This window comes from Lingula anatina, chromosome 10 (assembly GCF_051362555.1).
Source record: "Lingula anatina isolate TDL-2025a chromosome 10, LinAna3.0, whole genome shotgun sequence".
Taxonomy (NCBI): Eukaryota; Metazoa; Brachiopoda; class Lingulata; order Lingulida; family Lingulidae; genus Lingula; species Lingula anatina.
The window spans coordinates 8,720,710-8,734,054 of record NC_141776.1 but is presented as its reverse complement, the minus strand read 5'-3'; the positions used below and the strand labels follow the sequence as shown (position 1 = coordinate 8,734,054).

The following is a 13,345-nucleotide window of genomic DNA, read 5'->3' as shown; positions in this document are numbered from 1 at the left end:
GTACGCTCACCGTGCATATTTATTAGAGCAATGATAACGTCACAATGGCGTCACTGGGTGATATTGCACAATATACCGTAGAATGACAAATATCCACTTTCTTCCATAGGAACAATAGTCTAACTGTTTCTTTCCCGCTATTTTTTTATAACAGAAATGCCCCCTTTAGGGCTAGAAAGAGAAATTAGTTTGGTTGCTACTTCCTAGACATTGAGCATTTTTCAAAATGGCCGTCAATTTTTTAGGAAAATAGAAAAACAACCAGAAGTTGACGGATATACTTTATTTGGGGCTCCTGTGAATGTGTTCCTGTCGGAAGAACACTGTAGGGTACAAGACTACACCCTAGCACGTCACTGTTACCGAGAAAAATGGCGGCCAAAACACAGGGTAGAGAAAAGGGTAAAGAAAATCAGGAAAATCAGCATACTTCTGGTATTATCAGTCTAATCAACAGCATATTCTTCTTTGATTTCTCCGTTCATCGTGATTTTTCGTTAGCGATTATCCTACACTACCATTATCTGCTTGTAAAATATTCAAATTATGTGTGGTGAGGGAGTAAGCCCTCCAAGTAGTTAAGTTGCCACTCCAATTGGTCCAATAGTTGCACAATCCTGTGTTGTTTTCTGCAATTGTTAGAAAAAGAATTGTATCCTTTTGGGTTAGAAAAGTCAACTTATCTTTGCTTTAGTAGCTTCTGGGACACTTTTTGTAACCCAAAATGGCTGCCAATTTTTACGTAAAAGGACATAAATAGCAATTTACATCAAACTATATACAGTGTGTGTATATTCTTCATTTAAGTCTATTTGAATGTTTACAAACACAGAGGTAGTGTGTATTAGGATTTTCTTTTACATAATCTGCAAGTCATTTTAATAGAAATAACAAAAAGGGCCACCAAAAAGTACGGAAAAGGCAGGTAAAAAGATGGTAAATTATATTTTTTTTCACTGAAAAAGATTTTAAACGAATGAAATCTACATATACATTGTATGTCAGTAAAATTATACACTTGGAAGGCAACGTAATAAAACAAAAAGGAAAGGAGGTATATTAATCACGTTTCTTCTTCGATTAAGCAGTCAGTCATCTCTAATATGTCAGCAGTTACCCCTTTATGTTTGAAAAATAAGGCTAAAGACATTTACAACTTAGGTTAGATTTTTGATTAGGCTTTTTTTCAGCGAACCGCCCAGCCACCATTTGGACCGCTGCCTGAAAGCTAAAACCTATCAGACCTTCAAGCATCACTTGACAGCGCTAACAGAGGAAAAGTCGATTTTCATATTCGTTCAGTAGGGGCTACGTTTGCGGGAGATTGTCAGCGGTAGATCATTCTCAAGACGCGAAGGCAATTTACATATTTACAGAGGGAGATTGTTTGCGATCTGAGCGAGACGAGAAAGCAATTTTCATATTCTTTCAAGGGATTTTGTCCGCGGATGATTGGCAGCGGACGATTGTTACCAATCCAACCGAGACGCTAAGGCAGTTTTCATACCTTCTGCGGGATGTCGTTTTCGATCCGAGAGAGACGAGAAAGCAATTTTCATATTAGAGCAAAGGAGTTCGTTAGCGGCATATCGTCAGCGTGAGATAGCTTCTTTTCCTTCTTTGGTGGGCTAAGGGGGCATAACAATAGCAAAGGTCTTTAAAATATTGTAATTCACATGCACAGATTTGAAGTTGTGTGTTTTTCTTTTGACCACGTGGATGCTAAAAATCCTAGGAATATGCGCCAACATCGTCTATCTTCAAGAAAGCCACACGGAAGGCGTGCAGCAAATGCACTGAGACTGAACGGACTCGGTATGATCAGTTTCAGTCGACAAACCGAATTTTCCCTTCATATCCGTAAGCTCATATTAATTAGCGACAAGGCATGGCACAAGCATGTAATGTAAATGTATTTGCCGTAGCAAATAGCCACTTACAATGCCATAAAAATTGCATGGAAAACCGTATATGATTTCATTTTACGGCATATGTAGCAAATGGCATTTAGCAATCCAAACGAGATGAAGAGGCAATTTTAACATTGTCAGCCGAATATCGTTTGCGATCCGAGCGAGACGAGAAGGTAAATTTCATATTCGTTTTAGGGACTTCGTCAGCAGAAAAATCATTAGTGGGAGATAGTTATGAATCCGAGCAAAACGAGAAGGCAATATGAATAAGGTCGGGGGGAGATTGTCAACGATTCGAGGGAGACAAGAAGGCAATTTCCACATTTGTTCAAGGGCCGCATTAGTGGAAGATCGTCAGTGGGAAACAAGGTGGTTTGGTTGCGTTCATCAGCAACTGAGTGAAATATACATGTATATAATTTATGTTAATGTCACATGGCTGAGATGGTAACAACTGACTGCTGAATGGTAATTTTGCATTAAAATCCACGTGCTCTAGCAGTTCAGACTGCCACCAAAAAAAATACCAAAATAAGTCCGTAATTGAATTTTTTATGTATTTTTATATTATTTTTAATTATTTTTTATTTGTTATTTTTTATTATTTTATTTTCTTTGAAAATTATTCTTTCTCTTTTTCATTTACATTTTTTTTTATTTTTGAATGTAAAAAAAGCTTTTAATGATAGGTAAGGATAGTGGCCAATGAAAAATCCAAATGAACATAAAAATCGAAGGCGTTAAAAGTTTTAATTAAACTAATTATACCAGTAATAGACTGATTTTACTTCTATACTTCATCCTCTGCTGTATGCGTTGGCGGCCATTTTGGTTTATCCATACCAGAAACGCGCTAGTACGCAGTCAATTATCCTACTGTGTTTTTCTGACAGGAAATAGGTTCACAAGAGCCACAAATAAAGTATATCTGTAGACTTTTGGTTGATTTTCTATTTTCCCTCAAAATTGACGGCCATATTGAAAATGCTCAATGTCTTGGAATTAGACACCAAGCTAACTTAACCTTTCTAGCCCTAAAGGATGGATTTCTGTAATGGATGTTTACAGGAAAGATCATTGCAAGGTTCGACTATTTAGTATATGGAAGTCAGTAGATATTCGCATGTATTGTGCAATATCACCCAGTGACATCATCATGACGTCATTATAACTGTTATAGATGTGCACAGTAAGTGTATGTTTCTCACATTTATTCATATTATCATAATTAACGCCGGAAGTGCTCGTTTAAGGGAATTTTGGATGTACGTAAAAATGCTGAATCAGCATATTTTAAGAAAGCCGCTCATCCGGGTACTTGTGAATTTTGGAATTGCCCCCCGATCCAAAATTGACAAACACCCAATGGTCATTCATCGTGGCAAGTTTCATGCTTTTATCAACTTTTGCACAATTTTTTGGCTTAGCCGCCTAACTAAAATATTCATATCCCATTAAAGCATGGTAGATGGTTACAGCATTAAATAGATACAATTTAGATTAGTTTAGATACAATATTATAATTCTATGATGTCACCTATCACCTAGTTTGATAATTCTTTCTCATATTTTGGCCCGATTCTTAATAGTAGACCTCTGTTTTCACTTACATCATTCCCTCTATCCATGCGTTATTCTTTTCATGGCACTTGGCAATAGTTGTCCATCACAGCCGCCTGTAAGTCAGCTTTAGGGTAGGCATTACTGGTGGCTACATCAATCTTTGCCGCTGATGTGAAGTGATAGGTAAGATTCCTGAAGTAATCATTTTATCCTGCTCTTGAAGTTGGCTGTCCTGGGGTCCTGAAATCAACAGTTTCAGGCTTTGCCCCCGATATATGGGCCTTCTTTGGGTAACCTTATAAAGAAAATAAATAAGTACATTTACTAAGTATAAAAATCTTTCGTGCTACTAAAACAAAATATGAGCGTAGGCCTACTTGTAGGCCTACAGTAGTCTACATGTACATAACATGTCAGATTTGACACACACACCTCGACTAATTTTTGATTTTTTCAAGGAAAATAGTTAGCATTCGTGTTTTTCAAGCACTAAATGAAAAGAAAACACATACCTTCCAGTCAATTCACATTTTCATCAAGATGTTATGGCACCACATTCAAGTAAATTGCGTTTGAGTTGGTTCACTGTCAGCGACGCGTGCACACGCTCCATGTTAAACTCTGGTGTAAAGCCGTGGGCGAGATTCTGCGAGATTTTAGAAGGACTGCTTTCACCCCCACGCCATCTAGCGGCAGACCCTTAAAGGGGGTATTCCCCATTGGGTTTCAACATGATCAGCCTAGTAAGTCTCCACGAATTACAGCCGTACTCATTATCTCTTTAAATGTTTGCGGGGTATAAGGTGGAATATTATTATAAAAATTATTAAATTATTTTGTAGCAAAACCAACAGTTCCACCAATAGAAAGTGTGTTGTGGAACCAAGTTCACCAAAGGAACAAAACACAATCAAAATACATTGATGGGATGCGTGCTGATAACAGGTTTGTTACACAGGTAAAATATAAGCATCTTATCTCATCTTTCCTGAAAATAAGCCACATAGACTTAAATAATGCCTTGCAGTATTTGCCTTGTTACTGATAGTACATACTCAACCTAAGAAGTCTTTAGGCATTGATTTCTCTTTCTACTGTTTGATATTTCTCATATATGAGAGCTATAACATGCTTTATGTTTTAGGTAATTAACAGTTATCTGGACATTATGATTAGCAAACAGTGGTAAGAAAGTAACAATTATATGACGAAGTGCAATAAAATGACAACATTAAATGTCACTAGCGAAAACACCAATGACATTTGGTTAGAATTGATAAATATAATAATAATAATGATAAAAATAGCTATTATTTTTTTTCTATCCAAACAAATGTCAATATTTGGAATTAAAATTTAAGACTGTTTTTTTTTTTAATAATATTCATATTTTAGGGTTTTCTAGTGCATGGGTTAAAGAACAACACTCCAGACTAAGAGATGCCAAGAACTATCTGAAGTCAGACTACAAACTACATATAATAAAGAAGGATCAGTGTGCTGACCACTGTATAAGTTATGCCTTGTCACTTCCTGCTCAATGCAACCATGATCACAATATGGCCTGTGGTAGCTGAGATGGTCTTTCTGCTGTTTTGGATGACATTGAAGTGGTCATAATGGATGAAATGACAAGTTTCAGGTAAATATTAAGAAGGTATCAGAAATGAACTTGATGTGTCTTCATATGCATAATGAATTATATATGTGTCTGTTTCTTTATATCATTATTTATATTATTATTACATGCTTCTCACAATAACTTTTTCACATAGGTACCCTGAGCAGAAAGAGGAAATGCTGTTTGACTTCAGAAAATCTAGAGATTCAATCTTCTTGTGGAAAATCACATAGTGAGGTCCAAGAACCAAGAATTAGGGAAAGCAGACGTTCTAGAAAACCTTACCCCAACACAAGCATTGATCACCATGGATTGAGCTATGAAGGTTTTTACCAACTAAGGGACCGTTCACATGGAAAATCTATTTTCTAAAAATCTATTTTCTATTCGCGGTATCTTGTGATCACGGTCTGTGCCACGAGTACCCCGCAGCATAATTACTGGCAACGCGAGCCAGTTACTTCCAAAGCTGTAATTAATTCTCGGCTGTGCTCGGAGGAGATTCTGATACCTTGACGCATGTGCAGTAGGAAGTTAGAAAGTTAATGGTGGTTGCAGTTGCTTTGAAAAGTGTTTGTCGATTTTGTGCAACAACAAGACGAAGAAGATGAAGAAGCTATACACAAGACAGATATGAGTGCAACCGTCATGATCCGATGGCAAGCGATGCGGCAACGGAGGATGAGATTTTATAGAATGCGAGCTAGGAGGCGAAAACAGTTGATGCTGCTTTTGTTGTCTTTGCTGATCGTTTCACCTGAGAGGACTATCTGGTCTCAGGAAAGGTAATGTTTGCTGTTTTTATCAACAGGGAATGTTTCAACAATGTGACATTTTCCTCGTGTTCGTTTCCTTACACGACTTCACGACTATTTTACGGCGATTTCAATGTATTATGGACCCCAAATTCTGAAATCCAGATGAGGTGAATCATCTCATCAGGTATAAACCCCCCCCCCCACACACACACACACAAAAAAAAAAAGTTTGAGAAATATTAAGTGTGTGAAACAGTAACTAAAGGAGAATATATACATGTGTGCACCTAGCTAAGGTAAATGTATTTATCTATGAAACCATTATATTAACATTGTTCATATGCAAGAATAATTTTGTTATAGAACAGTCTCAACAATAAACTAGGGAATTATATTTAAGCCTGATTAGTTTTTATACTAGAAATGTATGCATAATGCATTTTTTTTGTATTTATTGTTATGTAGTTTTATTGTTTTAGGTCAAGCCATTGGTGGGAGAGAATCGTTAATGAAACATTTGATGATAGGGACTGGCAAGAAAGTTTCAGAATGAAGCGGGAGACGTTTGAATATCTGATCAACGAATTAGCCCTGCACTTACCAACACCTGGGATGTGGAGGTAGGTTATAATCATACGGGACACTGATATTTTAATTTCTATCGGTAAAAAAGAAACATGTAATAAATAATTGTATAGATAATAAAACTGCCAACATACCATTGTAGCTTTCCATTATAAGCATCTTCTATGCTTGAACATACCCTTTTCCGATCAAGTAAAGGCGATTTTAGGTTAGTCTTTATTACCCTTATCTAATCAAATAAGGACAATTATACTTATTTCAATTACTTATAGCACTGATAATGTTTCAAATTCATGTAGCATTTCATTTAATGAGAGGAAGGCTTGTGAATTTTCAATTATAGTAATTTATTGCAAAAAACAACAATAACCATTACAATGCAGTTGGAATTATGTTTATAAAGCGCAATACAGCTACTATATTTCACAAGTGGAAAGTAATCTTACACTAATGTATTAGTTTGTACACTCATTATACGCACACCCTAAACAATAGTGAATACCATTAAAAATTTACCTAGTAAAATAAATACGCAAATAAATACGAACCACATTTAAATACCACTTTCCAGAACAAAATCTAAGCAAACGTACAATTATAGGAATGTCACAGATTCTTAAAGGGATAATAACTCTTCGTTTCGGCAAAAAACTGAATTTTCCTGGAGTAAACAACAATTTTCCCATACTTACCAATGGTTAATGAATCCATTTTTACATTCAAAGTTAGTCCCTGGTTTTTTTCTAAAAAGTTTGGTTTTTTGTTAAAATCTCTTAAGAGATTTTAACAGAGTATAGCCATCAGTGGAGGTCACGTGGTCTAAAGACGAGCTCAGATATCAGAATAATAGCTATAACTGCCGTTTTTGTGGTAAAACAGAATATATTATATTTCTATGAGTTATGCACAATGGTTTTATTGTGAAATATAGATCTCATACGAAGAGTTATTATCCCTTTAAGTAGTCAGGCTTTTTCCATTATTTATCTGACATATGGTAAACATATGATGAAAACAAAAACGAATTTCTACTTATTCATCGACTTAACATATTTGCAGAGAGTGGCCGTTCGTTAAATAGCATGCCAATTATGTGTGCCCTAATTGCCCGACCCTTTTTTTAAAATTCTACTTATTAGGTTTTTTTGTTCACATTGAGTAAGGCGATGAAGCCTAGCTTCCAAGGAAAGATGAAATGTTGTCACCAAAACACCTACAAAATGCATAGGCTAAAGAAATAAAATAACATTAAAAATATGGGAAAATTAAAAACAAGAGAAACGCAACATAACATGTACCTGAAATATCCGATTAACTTGAAGTATTTAATCAAAATCAAATAAATGCTGCTCAAATTCTAAGAGAAAAATGTACAGAATAAATCTGTATAAAAAACAGCTATTTATTTATTGAGGTGTGTGAAACGTTCATCTTATTTAGCGTGATTCGTGAAGCACCCCATTCACGCGACTTGTGAATGCAATTGTTTATTCTCTGCCCTTCGTGAAACGAAGACATTATACCTGGTGATACGTGATTTTCCCGTGATTAAATATTAGAACGTTTAATGGTCACCCGCTGGTTCTTCCAACACCCTTATCATTTAAAGATTGACTGCACCACTGCACACACTGATTAAATGCATAAGCACTACATCTTGTTCATCAGTGTAATAAACCAAGAAGTTATAATGAGGAGGAGTAGAAACGGGGCATCAATTATCTCTCTCGTCCAATCAGATCGCAGCATTCTTTTCAAAGCGGCGTCCTTTGAAATTCGATCCTCGTAACTGGTCTAATCCTCCGCTCGCCTCCGCGTGACTGAAGACGGAGAAGCTGAACCAGTGCGTATACGTCTTGATTTATTCATGATTAATGAGAATATTTGGAAGTTATACTTAGAAAAACGCCAAGTCGAGCGATATAAAGGTGAGTGAGAGTTGATAATCTGCTTTGAGCATTGTTTTATGTTCATACGGTGGCTGTCAGTCAAATTTGTCAGTGCAGAAAGCAGCGTTAGCTCGAAGATCTGAGGCCGATTCAGCGGGACCTCCATGTTTAGGACTTTTTTCTTCTTAAGTGCGTGATGTATGCACATAATTTATGTTTTTCTGGTTAGTTAAGCACGTGCATCATTACAATACATCACTTTGGTATTAAATGAATCAATCCTTTAGATGAAAAACATCGTTTCAAATAGACAACTTTTCATCGGACTTTTTCAAAATGGCGGGTCACAAGAGACAGTTGGGTGACAGTTTGGGACAATTTTTGGTAATTTTAACGTGATGTATGCACATAATTTATGTTTTTCTGGTTAGTTAAGCACGTGCATCATTACAATACATCATTGTAATATTAAATGAGTCAATCCTTTAGATGAAAAACATCGTTTCAAATAGACAACTTTTCATCCGACTTTTTCAAAATGGCGGGTCCCTAAATTGGTTAGAGACAGTTGGGTGACAGTTTGGGACAATTTTTGGTAATTTTAACGTGGTGTATGCAGATAATTTATGTTTTTCTGGTTAGTTAAGGACGTGCATCATTACAATACATCACTTTGGTATTAAATGAATCAATCCTTTAGATGAAAAACATCGTTTCAAATAAACAACTTTTCATGGGACTTTTTCAAAATGGTGGGTCCAAAATTTGATGACAGGGAACTCTCGGAATTTTTTTTCAATTTTTTATTGCAATATGATGTTTGCAGAGTTTCATTTAGGATATACAGTTATATTTTGTAATGAATTCCGCACTTACTCATTTCAGGTTGAAGAGAATGCAGGTGAAAGATCTTTAGTTTTGCTGGCAAAATAATTGTTTCCAGCAGCAACTTGATGAGGCACAAGGCTCTGTTTTCTTACCACCACTAATATTAAACTATAGTGCACAAGAGGTGCAAGTTTTAAAAGGGAATTTAGTGGTCAAAGTTTTAAAAGGGAATTTAGTGTTCACTGGCTAATTGTCTAAAGTATAAAATAAAATAATCACCACATCAAAATAAAAACTAACCATTTTTGTATTGCTTTAATCACTGTTGGGTGTAACAATATTGATATATTTTCATTGCTGGTACTTTGTTTTAGATATTATACAAGTTGCTCGAATGTTGAAATAAAGCAATATCAATCAATAAAAATATTTCTTTGATTTTTTCTTCTAATGAATTTAAACTATCAGTCTACTATTAGTTGGCCTCATGTAATAGACAAAGGTATAAACAAAAATATGTAATAATGAAATTTTATTTAGAATCGTACTAAGTGCAATAACTTATTTTCATTTCCCCAATTTTCCTGTTTAAGCTCTACCTGGTATATAAGCAATAATGTGCCAAAAAAGAAAGAAACAAGGCTGGCATACGGAAATTGCAAGTACTACTGTTTTGTGTACACGGCTGTGAATTGAATGTGTCATTCCAAGATGAAGGTATATTTCTTTTACACGCCTTTACACGACAAAAATAATTTAAAATAAATATGAGACTTCTACAGGTGCAAATTTTAGCGTTGAAGGTGGGTTTGTGAAATTGTTCTCATACATTCTCATACATTCAAACTAATTTTTGTATAACTGATCGGCTCTAGATCAAATGAAGGTGTATCTCGCATGATTTGAGTTTTATTTCCCGAAATAGTTGCGTCCAGACTGGAAATCTCTCTCTACACCTTTCTGTAATCCCACCATGTTTTCTCTGTGAGATTATTAGAGACTTCGCGAGGCTTTATCCCAATTGGCTGAAGCAACCCATGTGAACGGTCTTTTGAATATGTATTAGGCACAAGCTCTCCCTAAGACCACAAGCTGGGTAATTATAAGGATTAAGCCCGTTACGAGGATAGGATGAAAGGAAACCCCTTGTTTCTACTCCTTCTCATTATAACTTCTTGAATAAACTTAGTGTAAAGGACATAACCTACCACCCCTTCGGTTTAGTATAGTCCACACACCCCTATTGAATAATAGACAATGCCACCTAGAGTAAGCAGTTCATTTTTATGCAGACACCTAAGAAGCAAGAATTTTGTCATACAAAAGAGGACATAAAATTATTTGAACTTGAAATGTGATGGGTGACACTTCGATACAAAAAGAGGAGACTGTATTTGTACTCATAAGATTTATTGTCTCTACACAAACTTGTGTGACTGTATACGTGCGTACGTATGGTCCAAATCTATAAAAAAAAAAAAAAACTGCTTAAATAACTGACAAAAACCTTAGAGCACATTACATATAGATATAAAGAAACAAACAGATAAATACTACACTACTTTTGAAATTATCCATGTGTCCACACCCAAATTTTACTAAGACTTGTAAAAACCACAATATACATACCCAAAACCAAATTTTAACAACACATAAAATTGTAAGTTTCATTTACTTGTACTTTATACAACTGTCATTATCACTATCAAATTATTTATTTATTCCCTTGTTGCTCAGGTAAAAAATAGACTTGTGATAGCTAGCAATAACAATATTGTTGTAGCAATACTTGGAAATAGAACACTAAATTAATAGTAATAAACGTGAGACTATTATATTATTATTTTAATTTTCTATTTACTAAGTGCAGAATATCCTAAATAAAAATATTAGTCTTACACCTAACTACCAAAAAAATTTTTTTTCATAAGCTGACTAAAAAAAAATTTTTCATGATTAATTTGGGGATAAGAAACTTTCTGACCTTGCTGTATCCTTCCTTCAGTTTAAAGTGACAATATTTTTTAGTCATTACGTGGCATGAGCTTGATATTTTTTCCATTTTTAGGTTGTGTGTGACCATGAGACCAGTGTTGGATGTCGTTGTGGGGTGGCCTGGCAGTGTCCATGATGCCAGGGTTTGGGCAAATTCGAATGTCTACAGGAAGGCAGAAGAGGGGAGGCTGTTCCCAATGGATGATCAACATGTAAGAAAAATTGAAGGAATAGATGTCCCATTGTTTATTTTGGGAGTTTCTGCCTACCCGCTGAAGCCCTACCTAATGAGGCCCTTCCCAGATAATGGACACTTAAATAGGTTGCATACTAATTATAATTATAGACGTTCTCGGGCAAGGATGCCCATCGAATGTTGTTTTGGGAGGACGAAAAAGAAATGGAGCATTCTCCAATATCATATTGATTTTGACACTGAATTTGTTTTGCATCTTTTAATGGCATGTTTTGCTTTACATAATATTTCTTTAGTTCACAAACATGAAATGAATTTTGAGTTTATTTTGCAAGTAGAGCAGGACCATGAACATAGAGGGTATCATCCACCACCTAGAGAGGAGAGGGCACGGTTTCGAGGAAAAGATATAAGGGAATCGTTAATGGGGTTTTTCAATAGATAGACTTTCTTTCTCCATTTTGTGATAGAAGTTCCGTTTTTGAATAGTTTGAATTACCTGACCTAAAAACAAAAATTGGTTACAGAAAATAATAAATTTATTCATTGCTTTCATTGTCTCTTCTCTTGTATTTTTAAGACTGTTGGATATGCAGATAATGTGTGCATTTAAGTACCGAGTCTTTTGTTGAAACGTGCACTTGAAAGTAACAATGAGGTATTACGGTATTTTGTTTACCATGGGTATATTCTCAATTTTGGATTAATTTGCTATCAACCACAGCCTACTCTCCACCCATTATAAGGGTTAAAATGCGGTAATTTATAGGACATTTACAATTTGCTGGATTACACCTTAGGTTCAAGATGCAGCCATTGCAAGCTCAAAACTATACCTGTTACATATAGTTATTTCAATCAGTATTCTCTTATTAAAATAGCTGTACTAAAGTAATATGTAAAAAGCAGGCCAGAGTGGAAATAAAATGTAAACAAATGACCTTATTTAACTGCCCTCTATAAGAAAAACAACTTTTCCAAACACAACCGTTACCATATAGGAATGAGCTTTAATAATTAACTGTGTCAAGGCAAAGTGAAAAATGGCTTTTTTTTTTTGTTGCAATAAACATCAAAAGGAGCAGTATTATCAAGACGACAGATTGTATCACTTTCTAAAAGTGGCATGTTTGCAGAATGCCAAGAGCAAGCTACTGGAACGAAAAGGTAATTATGCTTAATTGTTTGTTTGTGGATGCCAGGTAGTTGGGCCTACAAACAAAGGACATTACAACAGTGACACCTCAGATCTTCCCAATCACCTGGCTTGTCACTTTTTAATGGCTTACCTGTGGCTTGGGTGCTTGTATCTAGCAAGTTGCGGGGCATTTGCAGAGGGCGATTTCCAAGTATCTTATCCAGCTCCTCGAAATGCTTGCACGTTTTGTGCCCCTTACCACTACCACTGAAAAAATATTAAGAAAGAAACACTTGAAGATGTAATGAACACATGGATATTGGTAATCAACAGTAACAGCACCTGAGAGATGAATCACAAGATACCACATGAAAAATAAGAAGGTGAATGAAGTCAGAAATCTGACAACGTAACTGATAATTGCAAAATTCAAAAGAAACTCACTTGTTGTTGTCTTTTACTTTTTTATAGTTCTCCTTCAACTTTCTGATTCTGTTCTGGCAAGCCTGCATGGCCTGAACGATCAACACCCGAATCCTTTCTCAGCCGCTCTGCAATCTTCCTGTAAACCTGAACATTAGTAAAACGCACACTCGCAAAATGTGCTTGCATATCTTCCTCCCCCCAGATGTTGATGAGCGCGATAGTCTCAGCATCTGTCCAATTTTCCACCCCCTTTGACCTTCCTCCAACTTGTTTTGCACTACCACTAGCCATATTACGCGTCTGTATGCTAAATACATTATATGTGTAGCCATGTACATGTATATGCATATGTTCAAATTAAATCTTACCACTCATGTAGGTACGTCTTGGCTCTCAGCAGTACGGTTTCTTTAATTCTTTTTCTTTTCACAAT

General features: G+C 35.6%; 1 long non-coding RNA gene across 1 annotated transcript; it reads right to left on the bottom strand.

The window, feature by feature from the left end:
- Positions 1-9,457: 9,457 nt before the first annotated feature.
- Positions 9,458-13,208, bottom strand: LOC147759518 (uncharacterized). The gene is made up of 2 exons (XR_015331482.1): positions 12,931-13,208; positions 9,458-12,753 (listed from the first exon to the last, which is right to left on the bottom strand). It is a non-coding gene; the product is annotated as an uncharacterized LOC147759518 (long non-coding RNA).
- Between the last annotated feature and the right edge of the window lie 137 nt (positions 13,209-13,345).